The sequence below is a fragment of the Octodon degus genome, unplaced genomic scaffold (genome assembly GCF_000260255.1).
Source record: "Octodon degus isolate 3935 unplaced genomic scaffold, OctDeg1.0 scaffold00024, whole genome shotgun sequence".
NCBI classification, from domain to species: Eukaryota; Metazoa; Chordata; class Mammalia; order Rodentia; family Octodontidae; genus Octodon; species Octodon degus.
In genome coordinates, this window is record NW_004524600.1 from 17,727,002 (window position 1) to 17,743,078 (window position 16,077).

At 41.0% G+C, this 16,077-nt stretch overlaps 1 pseudogene; it reads right to left on the reverse strand.

Moving 5' to 3' along the window:
* Positions 1–4,660: 4,660 nt before the first annotated feature.
* LOC105741812 lies at positions 4,661–5,407 on the reverse strand (annotated as a pseudogene).
* Between the last annotated feature and the right edge of the window lie 10,670 nt (positions 5,408–16,077).

A 16,077-nucleotide genomic window follows, 5' to 3' on the forward strand; every position in this document is an offset into this window, starting at 1 on the left:
TGTGTGTGTGTGTGGCCAGCTCAGCCCACTAGGGGGCGAGGCTGGCTGGCATGTGGTGCTGGGGGATTGAACCGCGGTCCCTGTGCTTTGCTAAGCTTGTTCTAAGTAGGTGCTTTAGACCACTGAGCCATCTCAACAGCCCTGTACACTGGTTTTTCTGGTAGCTTAAATTTCTTTGCCTTATTATGCTGTTTTTCTATTCACTTGCATATTTGACCCTATCAGTTATTAGTTTAAATAATTCTGTTCCAAAATTGTAACTTAGATTGCAGCATCCCCAATAACTATGAATGGCACAACTTCTTTAATTATAATTTTCTCTTTACCAAGCTGTCAAGAGGTGAAAACACTCTGTGTAGCAGCAAAAGCCTCAGGCAAGGTCAGACAAAGTCAGTTGAATCTGCTTAATGATGTTTGGATTTTATATTACTTTTTGGTTTTACCGTACGGGGGATTGAACTCTGAGCTTTTGCATAAACTACACCCCCAACGCTTTTTTATTTTTTATTTTGCAACAGGCCTGGGCTTGAGCTTGTGATCCTCTTACCTCAGCCTCCCAGCGTGCTGGAGTCACAGGTGTGCGTGACAATGCCTGGCTTCCTTACCTTGTGCGCTCTTTCCCTGAAGAGTTTGTAGCTTGCTATACGCTGCTTTGGTAAGACCTCAGTGCTAAGCCTCATGAAATGCTGCCGTGAACTCGGCAGTGCAGGAATCTTTCCAACACAAACCCCTGGTATGCCTACAGTAATGCTTACTGTCAGAAATTGTACAAGCAAAAGGCGGTGCAGGGCTGCAGGATAAATCCTGAGAGTACTGGGCTGACCTTGTCAGATACAAAAGTTACATTTCTGGGTATATAGGTCTTGCTATATCTTGGTCTTAACCATCCAGCAGAAAAGTATAAAAACGAGGTATATAAAGTAAATCCATATTAATACGATGAGCTGTAAAAGGCTCAAGTCAATAACTTCTGAGGATAACCCACTAATATTATAGACTGCTAGACAGTGTTGGATTGTTTAGTAATTGAATTCAAACACTTATAGTATTTAGTTGCCAATAGAATATTCACCTCTGACAGGACAAAAAAATTAAAATTAAAAAAAGATACAAAGGAAAGATCATTTTGTATTTATATATACAAAATAGGATAAATTTACAGCTACTTTCGCTTAACTCAATAAGAAGCAAGAGGTGTACTAACAGTGTTTGCACAGAATATCCTGTCTGCTTCTTGTGCTATGGATAACCACTAAGAAGATAACAACGTACAGTGTATTGACTATCAAAACTGTCCTATTAATCAGCTGTGAAACTGTCTCATTCATATTTATTTCTCAATAAAAAAAAATTAAATAAAATGAATTTTTAAAAAAGCACAAGGGCCTGAGTTCAATCCCTGGTTCTGCAAAATAAATAAATAAATAAATAAATAAATAGTTTAAAAAAAAAAGAAATTGTATAAGAACTTTGACTAAAGAGCTCTTCAAGTTTATCACATTGGAAGTTTGTATTTGTGCCGATAAAGCTATCTCCAGTCAAGACACTTTACAAATCACTGAAAGCCATAAATGAGAGTTAGTTTCTTTAGTTTACACTTTGTTTTTATACTCATGTACATCATGTACATCACCTTTTGGTGCCCACATGATATTTGACCACTTTAAAAAGCATCTGTTGTGAGGCGGGAGTTGTAGTGTGATAGTAGAGTGCTTGCCTAACTTGTACAGGGTTTAATCTCGAGTAATACACACACACACACACACACACACACACACACACACACTTAATTACTTAATTGTGCTAGGGAAAACGTTTTTAGAGGGTTTGGTGATAAGCCTGAGTCATACGGGTAAGAATTGTTAGCCCTGGGATGGCTGCTGGTGACTGGAGAGACACAAAGAACCAGGTTGGTGTAACGGATCAAGTGTTTTACACCCAAGCGTTACTAGCCTTTCTTCTAAGCAAACAGGGCACATATACAAGTAGTCACTATGCAGTCACAGAAGAAGCTCTGTGAACTTCTGAATACTGATTTAATATCAAAAACATTTTCTAACTATAGTGCGAATAAATTAAAAGTCAACGTACACATTCTAAGATAGTTCATTCTGGTTCCCAGATTGAATGACAACTTGACATTATTAATATGTTCATTTCGCTCCATTGATTATCATTTTACATCTGTCTCTCTGGCTAGATTAATATATAATGCTATGAATTCCTGCAGGAAAGACAGCTGCTATAGACTTATTAGGTCAGAAACACTTCTGTAAAGGTAATTCTTGGAATGAAGACCAGAGGACGAACAGATGAACAAAGTCAACTAGACCACTTTGAGTTAAAGAGAGAAAAGTAAGATTCTCAGACAAATGCCCTCAAGGAAGACCCAGGAAAGAAATCCACTACCTGCCAACAGTGCAGAGGTAGGAAAGAGAGAAGGTTGAGCTGGGGACAGCGGAAGATAAAACAGAGACAGCAGACCAGGTCAAAGCCCAGAAAAGGCTAATGAATTTTGTACTACTCCTCACAGTGTAGTGGCCTCCCAAAAGGTATGCCCACATCCTAATCTGCAGAATGTTCAAATGTGACTTTATTTGGGGGGATAAAAAGGTCTTTGCAGAGGTACCAGATTGGGAGAGGAGATCCTCCAGTGTACTCAGGCGGGCTTTCGTCTGTGGATAAATGTATTTAAGAGAGACAAAACCGGAGAAAATATAATTTCACAGAGATGTGGCTAAGTCTGTTTCCTGCTTGACGCTGGGTCTTTATAATAAAGAGGAATGTTGTTCCTCACTGTTTTGGGGGCTGCTAAGTACAAAATTGATGGACGGGCATCTGGTACAGGCTTTCTTTCTTGCTGCGTTGTAAAACAGAGGGCAGCATCTTCTGGCAGAAGACAGAGGATCTGGTGAGGGACAGGTTTGCTCTGTGACAGTGGCACCAATCTCACCCATGTGCATGGACCCCTGAGGTCCTACTCACTTCTTGAGGGTCTCACCTCTTAATAGTGTTACAACGTCAATAGAATCTCAACACGGAGAAGGCAGGGGAGCTTTCTACTCTAGAACCTCCAGAAGGATAGTACCCCCAGAACTGTACAAAAGGAAATCTCTCTTGTTATCAAGTTTGTGATCATTTATTATGACAGCCACAGGAAACCAGTACTGTGCCTTAAGTGGAATTTAGTTGCTCATCACTTTCTTCCTTCTGATAATAGCTAGATATTGAGGTAACTGTAGTCTGCATCACCGGGGTGTGGCCAACAGCCACCTAAAGCTGAATTGTCCTGTATGTAATTGCTCTGGAGTCAAAGACACTACAGCACTTCTCTAATTGTCCCTGAATTCTTGATTCAGAATGTGCTTTCCCTTGCACTGACTCTGTCCCCAAACTCAGGTAAGGTCACCAATATATTAACTTTATATTAGTTCTGTTACACAGTAAATACTACCGTGTTTCAGTCAATGTCCTATTACTTTATCTTCGATTTTATTTTTTATCAGCATGTGCTTGCAGTCCTTGCTGTGGGGAACTGGTGTGTGGACATAGTGTATCTTCTTCCCTTTTCCATCCCTGTCCATCCCCTTCCTCCTTCTCTTGATCCCTTTCCCCTTTGAGAAAGATCTGTCTCCCAACTTCTGTTGAGTCTGCTTCATTTCGCTGTGTATTTATACTTGGCATGACCTTCAAGCCTGTGTGTCTGATTCTTTTCACTTTACATCATGGTCTTTAGAGAGCCATTGTTTCTTGTGTGAATCACAAGTGGACTTGCTTTTGGAAGTGGGCCTCTAAGAACCCAAAATAGCAATCTGGCGGCCATAGCAGTGAACAACTATGTGAACCAAAGTCAACAAATGTCACAATCAAAACTAATATTTCATTTGAGCCAAAGTTCTGGACTTCCTAATCTTCAAAATCATGAAGAGAATTGCAGTCTGCAGTCCTAGTTGGCGTGTGGCTCGTGTGGCTAGTTGTGTCATAGGCTGAGCTGTGTTCTTCCAAATTGGTATGGTGAAGTCCTAATCTTCAGCACCTTGAAATGAGATATTATTTGGAATAAAGGCTTTACGGGTGTCATTATTTAAGATGAGGTCATCAGGGAGGGCTGTAATTAATGATACTGGTGTCCTTATTTTAAAAAGGGAAATGTGGTCAGGGACAAGCAGATAGGGAGAGTGCCGTGTGAGCATGAAGGCAGAGATGGAGCGGCTCTTTGGCAGGTTAAAGCCTAGCGGCACCTGCTAGGAGCTAGGGCGAAGCACACACACCTTCTCCCTTGCAGGCTGCTTGTGTGAGCCTGGACTTGCAGCCCGTAGCATCTCCGTTGTGTGAGCCACTCGGTGTGCAATGCTTTGTAACAGGCCCATGACAAACTGGTGGATAGGCTACTCTCCACTAATTTGCCTCAGAATTGTTCATGAGCACCAGAAGGTTCATGCCAATAAGGAGATGGCTCTGCGGCACAGCCCCTGCCTGGCAGGCATAAGGGCCTTGATTCCTAGTACCAAAAATGTGTGTGTGTGTGTGTGTATATATATATATATATATATATATGTATATATATATACATATATATATATATATATATTCAGTTGGAAGCAAGCAAATACTTTATTAACTGAGCAAATCACAAAAACATTATGGTAGATTCCTTAGTTCATCCTTCTAATAAGCTTGTTGATCTAATCTTCCCTATTTCTAGCATCTCCACCTTTCTCAAAATGGATCGTCTTTCTTTTCCATTATCATTTCCTTGTGGAGATGATAACTTGAACAGCCACAGGAAGTTATTTGCCTCTTTGAAGTGTTTTCTAACAGTATAGAGCTCATGAATCAGATCCTCCATGCAGATGATGCCATGTTTACCAAGAGATCGAGCGGTCAGTGAATTATCGGTCAAGGCAATTTGCTTCTTAAAGATTTTGCCATAGTCACGCCTGTATATTAGTTCATTCGCTGACTTCAGGTTTGGGTGCCCCCAGGCTATGTATGGCTCCACAATTCTCAGCATGTTAATTGAAGTCTTGTTGAACTTAATGAAGGTGCCACTGAAGATTTGGCAAAGGCGAAGAAGCTGCAACACCTTGCGGGCCTTTGGGCTCACACCATGGATACCCTTGATCCGGATGACAAATGCCAGTTTGGACTCTGCAGGGACATAGAAGTTGCCAGCCTTTCTTGCCATCCTAGCCATTCGGACCTCAGTTCTGTACATCTGCCTGTACTCCTTATGATAGTGCCTGGCTTTTTCATAGATGAGCTTCTTCCTCGCCTTGCGAAGCGTCTTCTGGGCAAACTTCTTTCTCAGGTGCTTTATCTTCAGCTCTGTGAAATGTCTTTGCTTTTTCTTAAGAGTTTCTGGCACAGCAGGAACCTTCTTTTCCTTCTCTTCTACGTCTTCCATGGTTCCAGCCAGCAAAAAGGAAAAAATTTATATTTTAAGTGACTTCACCCTAGATTATTCTGGAATTATCTGTATAAAAAACATTGTATGTCATATATATAGTACTTGTTTAGTACATCATTATTTTGTAGACATTACTCTGGGAGAATTTATACACACATGTTTAGATTTTTTAGGGCAAAATTTTTCATAATCTACTCTGACTATCACTGGTTTCAGAAGTGTGTTGTAACAGGCTAATCTCTAATCAAACTTCACTTTTATTTGAAGAAAATCTTGGTGACTGAATGCAGAAATACTTTTAAAATCAATAGATGGCGTCCTTTTGTGTACAAGTTACTGGTGAACATTTGTTAGTTCATAGCACAGAAATAATTAACATTGGGTTTAGTTTGGTTTGAGTTTTAATAAATTTTAATGACATTGCTTTATGGAGTCAAATCAGTAATTATAACAATGTTCTACCAATTGATTACAGTAAATTGTTGTATCTACATCTTTCATTGAAGTAGGATAGTACACCATTAGTGAGCTTTGAAGTCCACTTCCTCCAGGTAACAACATTACAAGAGGTAAAGAGAGTAAAAATATAAAAATCACTATGTACACAGCTCATAAATATTCTTATCTAGATAATGACATTGGATTCCCGCTTTTGCACACCATTTAAAAATTAAGCTCTGGATATGCTTAATTTAACTCTTTAGGGGCCGGGGAGATGGCTCAGTAGAATAAGCGCTTGCCTGGCAAGAACAAGGACCTGAGGAATGTTAAATGTTTTACTTGAAATGCACATATAGTTTACAAGCAGCAATTTAGCGTTCATTTGCCATGAGGCTTTGATATTAAATAAAGCACACCAAAGAAGTAATCTATTACGACAAGCTTCTCCTTTGTACAAGGTGCTCTGTGCTCCTCCTGGCATGTTGCTTGCTGGGTATCAAAAGAGATCAGAAGCAGCAGGATTTCTAATCAAAGAATAAGAATCTATCTACCCCAGAGTTCTCATAGCTTAAATTTTTTCTCTCATTAAAGATAAACAACTCTACAGAATACTAAATAAAATGCCATTTTAAGGGGCTAATGTAGATAGCTTTACAATATTACATATTCACACTTTTTTCTATTGTATCAACAATAAAAGCCAACCTATTGCTGAAGAATGCTTCAAATATGCTGAAATTTTGGACAATGTACAGTTATCAATCTAATTAATTCTATCATATTTAGGCCCAGATGACTTTTAATCACATTTATTTATACTCACAAATATTTTAGACTTAAAGTCATGGATCACTTATTTAATGTGTCACTTGGTACTGAAAAAGGCTGTTTCTAACTTTATGTTATAGCTCTAGCATTTCCAAATCAAAGAAAGATTTTGATGGTAGTTAAAATCTTTGCCAAGGTTGTATTTGTTCTTTTTTTTTTTTTTTTTTTTTCAGTACCAGGGATCAAACTTGGGACCTGCTTATGCCGCTCAGCTATCTCCCCAGCCCTCAAGGTTGTATTAGTGATGGATGGATTTCTCATAGGAAAAGAAAATGGTCTGGTGACACTATGGATTATGCTAATATGTCTAATTCATCTGTCTTATTCTTGGGAATATAGTACATGGTGTGATATATTTTTTATTTTTATACTGTCCTTTAAATCAATGGAGAGAGGCTGGGGATATAGCTCTGTGGCACAAGGGCCTGTCTGACAGATATAAGGTCCTGCATTTGATTCCTGTACTGAAAAAACCCACACACATTTAAATCAATGGAGAATAAATTAGTGGCTTAATAAGAAGTCTAGGACTTTTACCTAACCATTTGGCGGATGCTGCATAGCCCTGTCACAGTGTATGCTAATAGATTCAAGATACACAACAAAGACATTAAAAGTACCAGGAGAAAATGTCTTTAAAGTCATTTTTCATATGACACTAATACTAAAAGCGATAAAATAATGGGTTAAAACATTTGACTCTCTACAAATCCATAACAATACCCTATCAGTAAATTTAAGATGTTTTAAAAAAGATCTGGGAGTCAACAGCTATGCAGAGATGCGAATGTCAGAAATGAGGATGCGCACACTGTCTCCAAACCTTTTCTATCTAAACGTGTTGTACAGCCTTTTAACGGGTATTCAATCAGTGTCTGACATCTCGGAGGTCACAAAGTGTGTGTGTGGGGGGTCAGATATGGCCCAACTGGGGTTCCCTGAAGGTCGTTATATCTCGTTTCTTTTCACTGTTAGAATACTTATGTCAGTAAATAGTTACTTTTAAGTTGTAAAACTATGTCTCACTTTAAACCCTCTAACTAAAACAAGCAGTATCCTATATTAATGTCATAACTCTTTGAATCATATTGACTTTAACTGAATTTGCTAGCTCCCAAATATCCATGGTGTATGAAGTGAGATGTACCTCACCGACTATACACGATCCACAAATGTGTGTTTTAGTGGGTACTGTGACAATTTAGGCATACGCTCATCCTTGAAATGCAAGGGCAGAGAAGCTGCTCCATTTTGTGTGCTGTATTCTTGGTCCCTGTCCTGGGCTTGGTGGGACAGGAGAAAAGATAATCAGAATTCCACTTCTCTTAAATGTCAAGAAGTGCAGATGCATTCTGACCTCCACTTTAAACTTCACCTAATAGTTGGGGTATGTGAAGCCGCTCGGCATGTTTCTAAAGGAATTTCCCCCAAGCACTAGTATCTGAGTAGCCTGAAAAACATGCAAGGAAAGTCTTAGTCTCTCTTGACAGGAAGTGTTGCTCAGCATGTTAACTACAATACCAGAGCTTAGCTTTGGAATAGCAAAGAACAGCATTTTCCCCTTCTTTGTTATGCTATGTTTGTGCTAAAATAACAGTCTTGTGATTATTATGATTATGCTCCACAGTCACAAGTCTTAAGAGCCCACGTGGGGTAAGGCTTGCATGTAAAGAATTTTAAGATGCGTTCTTAACAAGGCTCTAAAGACTTAAGACCTCACCTTGTTGTGGACGAGTTACATTTTTTTCCTAAAGGGGAAAAATAAAACACCAAAATATTCCAAGTCCCCAGGAAGCCACAGAACATTCTATGGTGACTAATTACTGATGACCTGTGATGACAGTTGGAAATACTGCAACTCATTATGAGAGTACTCAACGTAAGCTATTTTACGTGCATCAGTTTTTGTGACATTAGTTGTATTGTCCCCATCTTGCAAGTGAAGACGCTGATTCAAACCCACAACAGTCTGCTGCCAGTGACCTTTTGTCTTCCCCACATGGCTGTAATCAGGGGGCCAACTGGCTGTGTATTTGCTCTTTCACACCTGCTGTGTACAGCTCCTAGCCAGAGGCAGCCAGGGCCAGCTCAGAGAGGCCCTGGTGAGGATGAAGGGTTTAACTTTTTCTTCCTTTTATTGATGTATATGATAGGAAGCAGCAACAAGCCAGAGCCCAGGGAAAGACCAGGTCTGAGTGACCCCAGCTAGGAAGAATTGGTTGTGGCTGCAGAAACCAGGAGAACTTTTAAGAGGCTGCCTCTATGGCCCAGAGAGTCGTGGTGGCTTGGAACAGTGGGGTGCTGGCCAGTTCTGCTATCTGGAGTCTGTTTGAAAAATTCAGGGAATTTGTTATCTGGATAGGGACAGAAACAAAATGAAAACAGTGGAACAATAGAGGCAAAGTCTTGTCATGGACTGCCTTGTGCTGTAGGGTCTTCCAAGTGTCTACTGCTTAGTGTCTGGCAACGGCAGGGCCCAGCGAGCGTGGGCATTTTGAGCTAGAGAAGGCTGGCATGGCCTCCTTTGCCTTTCCTGGGAGCCCCTTTATTCACCACTGTGCATATTCGTTAGGAAGGGTTCATCACAACTCTAGAGAGACCTGTCCAGAGAAGTAAATCCAAAGGAAAGACCAAAGGTAAATAGACCTGTCTCTAATCTGCGGATCATGGGAAAAAGATGAGGCGTAGAGCACAGTGGGCTGACAAGGAGAGAAGGCTGTGCAGTGGGCTACGACATGGACTGCAGGGACACTTGCTGAGCTCCAGGGGTGAGGATGCCCAAGTCCCTCCCGGAGCTGTGGTCTCTCAAGGAAGAAAGGGTGGAAGCGCTGGTGGCCAGAGTAAAGGACCAGGAAGCACTGGGCTATGGTGCAGCGGAAGAGTGCAGGGGTGATCCAGTGTGCAGGCGACTCCTCCTGCCCACAGCCACATCTCCTCGTGGGGCTGTGTGTGACCTGTGCGCACAGTCTATGGTAGGGCTGCGCCTCCCTCACTCCTGGCCCCTGCTTCAGCCCCCACCGTGGAATTCCATGGCTTCTCTTTCCAAAGGGATGTTAGTCTTCTAAGTGTTTGTAAACAGTGCCATTACAGTCCAAGGGGCGAAGGTGGAGCACATATGGAGCGTGGTGTGTGTGTGTGTGTGTGTGTGTGTGTGTGTGTAATAGTCCCAAGTCAAAGAAAACTTTAGAAGCACAAGGATGGAGTTTTAGCCATTGCTTTAAAATATTGGCAACATTGTTGATAATGAAAGTAATTGTGTATGTGTGTGTGCGCGTTTGTGCGCACATGGGACCCACATGCATGCATCCATACATATGTGTGGTCCAGTTGGGGTGAGACAAAAGGTTTTTTATCAGAAACCTCATTTGTTCAAAACATTTGGAAGGCAACTGGATGCGCTGCAGGCCTCACCGTGTGCTCACTGGGTGCAGCTGAGCTGTGCTTTGTGTGTTTGTGACGTAGTGTAACACATTCACTGCATAAAGAGGTGGAGCTTTTGCAAAAGGGGTGGGGACCAAGAGATGGAGGGAAGAGCAGGGAAAAGGATGAAGAAAAGATGGGTCAGGTGCTGCAGAGAGGTGTTCATAAAAATGAAAGGTCATTTTTTAAAAAGTTAGTAAATTCTTCCAAGGCACAGAAGCTTTGCTGCACCACACTGACAGCCAAGTGTACTTGAGCACCTTCTTTTTCCCAGGTCTTGGTGAGTTATTTTACCTAAAGGCATTTGAGCCAGCATCTTGCCAGTGAAAGCCTCCTCCCAGCAAGTCAAGTGGTTTTTCCTTGTGGTATGTGGGAGCTGCCTGTGGGTATTTGTGAGTACTTGGGGTTCGTAGCTCTTGCTTGTCCCTGGGATAGATCCCCTCTGAGATAGGTCAGTTTTCAGTTTTCTGGTGCAGAATGCAGTGTCCAGAATCCATCTGTGCAGCTAATTCCTGCTGAGGATGCAGGAGAACTGCACAATCCTTGGATAACCTTCAGGGTGAATGGCTGAGGTGGTGTTATGAGAATTGACACCATTTGTACTCTAGGACGGAGCATGGTTGAGTGCCCACCTGGAGATAAACCTTGGCTGCCAGCCCTGGACTCTAACTGTTCATTCTGCAAGACAGACAGAGACAGAGACAGAGACAGAGACAGAGAGAGAGAGAGAGAGAGAGAGAGACAGACAGACAGACAGACAGACAGACAGACAGACAGAGAGACAGAGAGAGAGAGAGTCAGAGAAAGACAAACTGAGACAGAGACAGAGAGACAGAAGAGAGTGGGAGACGGAGACAGAGACACAGACAGATGAAGACAGAGGGAGGTGATAGGGGCACAGCTCTGGTCACTTCAGCAGCTTCGCTAAGTACACAATGCCTGTGCCCTGGATGGGCATAGTTCCCTCTCAGGAACATCTGTGTTATTTTTGGCCAAACCGGAAACTCCTTGGCAGGCAATCAGAAAATACCAGGTGTCCCCATAGCCAGCTCCCCACCCCTCCCCTGTGAGTTGCCATTGGCAAACTTCTGGAAGAGGAAGCAGGAGAGTTGTGATTGTTTTGTATTTGTCCTGGATGACTCTGGCCCCAGCTGTTCCTTATACTTGAATTTTGGCCCATTGGAAACAAGGGCAGCCAGAGCACATAGCAGCAAGTGATTCATACTTGGAAATGGGCTGCTTTGAGGTTTGCCTCTGGATTAAGGGGCACAGTAAGTGGCTTGGTCTTCCGACTCTTGGCTCTGCTTTGCTCTGCCTGCGAATCTCTTTTCTTGCCTGGAGTACTGCTCTACCACTGTTGCTGCACACTTTCCTTAACAGACTGCAGCAATAAAGGACAAATCTCCAGGCTATAAATCTAGTGTCTTCGAGGTTACAGTTTACTAGTGGCCTTTCAACAAGAATGCCAAGATAGTTCAATGAGGAAAAGAACATCTCACCAAATGGTCCTGGGCAACCAGACATCCACATGCAAAAGAGTAAAGCGGGGACCCTAACCCATGTCATCATGAATATTGACTGTAGATTAATGAAAGACCTACTCATAAGCGTAAGTGTACCGCACACAGAAGGAAATGCAAGTGTGAGTCCTCAGACAGAGGATCTACCAAGTGTTTCTTCAGCATGACACCAAAAGCATAAGAATCAGGGGCTGGTGAGATAGCTCAGCAGACTAAAGTGCCTTCTTAGGCAAGGTTAGGCAAGCGCAGGGACCGTGGTTCAATCCCCTGCACCACATGCTGCACCAGCCCTGCCCCCAGGGTGGGCTGAGCCAGCCAGAGTCCTAGCGTAGTGTCAAATGCCTGTAATCCCAACACTGGGGATGCTGAAAGCAGGAGGATCACCACGATCTCACTGTATAGTGAGACCCTGCAACAACCAAATACATTTACAAAGAAAAAAAAGCATAAGTATCAAAAGAAAATATAGATACTTTGAACATTATCAAGCTAAAAACCTCTATGATTCAAAGCATGCCATCAATTAAATGAAAAGATCAACAAGAGAAAGGAAAAAAATTGTAAATCATGTATTTAATAAGGGACTTGTATTTAGAACATATATGAAAAATATATATAATGTAGTAATATAAATACAACCCAATTTTTAAAATGGGCCAACGATTTTTTTGGGGGGGGCAAAGATTTGAACAGACATTTCTACAGAGAAGATACTCAATTTCCATTATTTATATGAAAAGATACTTACCATAATTAACCTCAGGGACAGTAAATCAAAACCACAATAAGATACCACTTCATATGCAGTAGAATGATCACAATAAAAGACAGATACTAACAAATATTGACAAGATGTGGAAAAATTGAAAACTTCTCTGCTGCTAGTGGGACTATAAAATGGTCCAACTACTGTGGAAAACAAGTAGCAGTGTGTCACACAAGCGCAGTTACTATGGGATCCACGGTTCCACTCCTGGGCAGACACTCACCCCAAGTGAAAACATGTGCTCACCACAACCCGCTTAGCAATTCGCTTTGATCTCCAAAGTTCATAGCAGCGTTATTCATAATAGGCAGGAAGTGGAAATGCCACAACCTGGTGAAGGGTAAATAAGATAGATGACGGATAGAGAAGACCTATCCATCCAAGAGAATACAGTTGGTAATAAAAAGAAATACCGACACAACAGAGGTGGTTCTTGAAAACATCACGCTGGGTGAAAGGAAGCATAGAAAGGTATGATTGGACATATATGAAGTTGCCAGACGTGGGAAATTCTGAGAGAATGAAAATGCACTGGTGATTGCCCAGAGCTGGGAAGATCGAGGAGCAATGCGGAGCGATGCTAAGGACTACAGACTTTCTCATTGTAGGAATGAAGGTATAAGAATGATTACTGCAGTGGTCACATAATGGTCAGAACACACTAAAAAAGTAGCTTTATATTTTAAATGGGTGAATTATATACTATGTGCTTTGTATCAATGAAGAACACATTTAAAATCATACAAAGATAGATTATGGAATTGATTTTTTTTAAAAAAAATTCTTTGCTCTTATCTGCCTTCCCAGATATTTCGTAGAGAAAATAAAACATCTAAAACAAAGATATACAGTCTATTGTATGAAAGCAACAGAATTGGTGGGAAATCAAAGAGGGCGAGAGGGGACTGCAGTGCAGTATTTTCGTTTAGCTCCAGATTTGGTTCCACACTCTGCATCTCCCCCGGTTCGGTCATCATCTCTGTGGAGATGAAAGCTCTTCAGAAGTTGTGGTCCTTGGCCCGGCTGACACAGCCACATGCATCTACTGCGCATCCAGTACGGTTTCACCAAAGCCGCTTCCTCCCAATTGCCATGAGAAGTAGAAAAGAAAAGAACAGCAACAGACGAGTCATTTTCTCCTAGTTTGTGGCAAAAATTAGGGCTCTGTGAAGATCAGATCAGAGTCCTTTATTCCATGAACTCAGCGTCTTATCCTGAGCTAACAGGGAACTATTTCAAAATAGGGATTATCAGTGGAGGGAACAGGAAACCCCGGTGGCGCACAGTCACTGACTTGCTTTGCCAAGGCAAACCACAAGGGTCAAGAGGCGCGGAGACTGCTATCTAGGGTCAGCCTACTATCTGGGGCTTGCTGTGACTGTGGCACCTTCGTGAGCTGGGGGGTGAAGCTTTCTCATCTGTAAACTGAGGGCTTCCTCAGCTCTTCCCTGGCTGTAGCAAGCTGTGGTTTTATGATTCTGTAACCTCTGTAGCATCCTCTGGATCATCGATGTCCAACGAGGATATGAGTAGATGGATTTATAATTGAATGAATACTGTGCCCAATGTGCTGGTGAGTAAGTGGCATCAGAGGAGCAGTTTCATGACTTTTCTGAGGCCTCTGGAGTGGTAACAGATTAGCTTGGCCTTTTAAATTAATGACAAACCAAAAGAGCACAGCTGTTAGTCATTGCAGTCTGCCGATCTCCGAGCACACTGACATATTAATTCCCAAACTTAGGCTCCAAAACCAACCGCCACGCTCCACAGGAGCAGAGGCTTGAGCGGCCGCAGTGGAAGTCCACATATTCCGACTGTTGGATGGCCATGAGCTCAATTTAAACTGTTTGATGTAGTTTATCTTTAAAAAAATAAAATTATAGCCTAATTTACATACTATAAAATAAAGAACACATATTCTAAGAGAACAATTCAGTGAATTTTGACAACTGCCGTGTGTCCCCTCCCGTATCAAGACACTATTTCCATCTCCAAAAGCATCCTTCTGGCCCCTGCCAGTCAGCCCCACCCCCGCAGCCACAGGTCTGATTTCTTTCCCAGTGTAGTTTTTTTGGTCCTAGAGCCCATAGGCAGAGAAACAGAATCACATTCATTTGTTTCTGCATTCTTCCACTGGGCAGAATGGTGTTGAGGGTCATCCATTCCGGAAAGGAGGCAAAGACGAGCATGCTAGGAATGCCCTGGAGGGTCCTCCTGGAGCCCACAGTCTTCAGTAGGAGCTGAGAGAGAGGGGTGAGCCCTGGGAAGAGGGGGGCTGTGGCTGGGCAGCAGCTGGGACTACCTATGTTGATCTGGCATCAGATGTGGGTCACTTCTCCAGGAGGAAGGAGGTAACTTGGGAAGGACTTTGGTTTTAACCTAAGAACTCACCCCTTTATTTTATTTTTTATTCATTAACTTGATTGAAAATCAGTAATTTTTAATCATACTAAAAATCGTAGACAAATATTGAAATGTGAAAGATATAAGATGTAGGCAGAGTGAATTTTAGAGAAATATTTCTGAAATGAATACATAGCATGAGACTAATAATAAATTGCACATTGTAAATAAATTATTTACAAACTTAAATGAATATAACAATAAAAATTGTCCAAAATAAAAAAAAAGAAGAAAAGATTTATAGATCAGTCATATAATAGTTCACTCTGGGTCAAAAATCAAGAATCTTATATTCATATAATTAGAATTCTCAAAGTAGGGGCCGGGGAGATGGCTCAGTAGAATAAGCACTTCCCTGGCAAGCGCAAGGACCTGAGTTCAATCCCCGGTTCTGCAAAAAAAAGAAAGAAAGAAAGAAAGAAAGAAAGAAAGAAAGAAAGAAAGAAAGAAAGAAAGAAAACAAAGAAAAAGAAAAGAATTCTCAAAGTAGAAAGGGGTAGGCAATAAATATTTAAAATTTCTGAGTTTAGTTGAACTTATAACACCACATTTCCAAGAAAAATGAACCTCTTGTACAAGAAATTTGAATATAATCATACCAAGATACACAAAAATGAAATTGTCCAAAACTTATTGTAAAGAGAAAAATCACTAAAGCATATACATAAAAATATTAGCTATGGAAGAGCAAAATTAAATAGCATCTTATTCCACATTAGAAAAAAAAAAGACCAAGCATGTAAGAAACTAGCCTAATTGAAGGGCTGAAAGAAAAAAAAGATCTGTCCTCTTGAAATTTTATACTTAGCAAACATACCTTTGAAAACGAAGAGTAAAATATTTTCCAATTACACAAATGCAAAATATTCTAATACCTCCAGATGTAGCATATAGGAAATAACAAAGAACGTAATACAGAAGGCAAGAGAAGTTGCTGTATAGTCCTGGATAAAGAATAAAGAGCTCTCAAAATGATAGTTATGCAGGACTATGTAAAATATATTAGATGAGCCCATTTAAAATGTCATTAAAGATTTCCATGAAACAGTATCAATCTTATGTCGGGTTATACACATATTTTTTTTTTTTTGTGTGTGTGTGTGTGTGTGTGTGTGTGTGTAAAAGACAAGGAAGAATATAACATAAATGGTAAATGGAAATATGCTTTTTTATCTAACATTTTAAAAAAAAATTTTTCCCATAATTTTATTGAGAAACAAATAGCAATGAGACAGTTTCAAACCAAATTGGTAGGACAGTTTCAATAATTAACACATTGCATACATTCT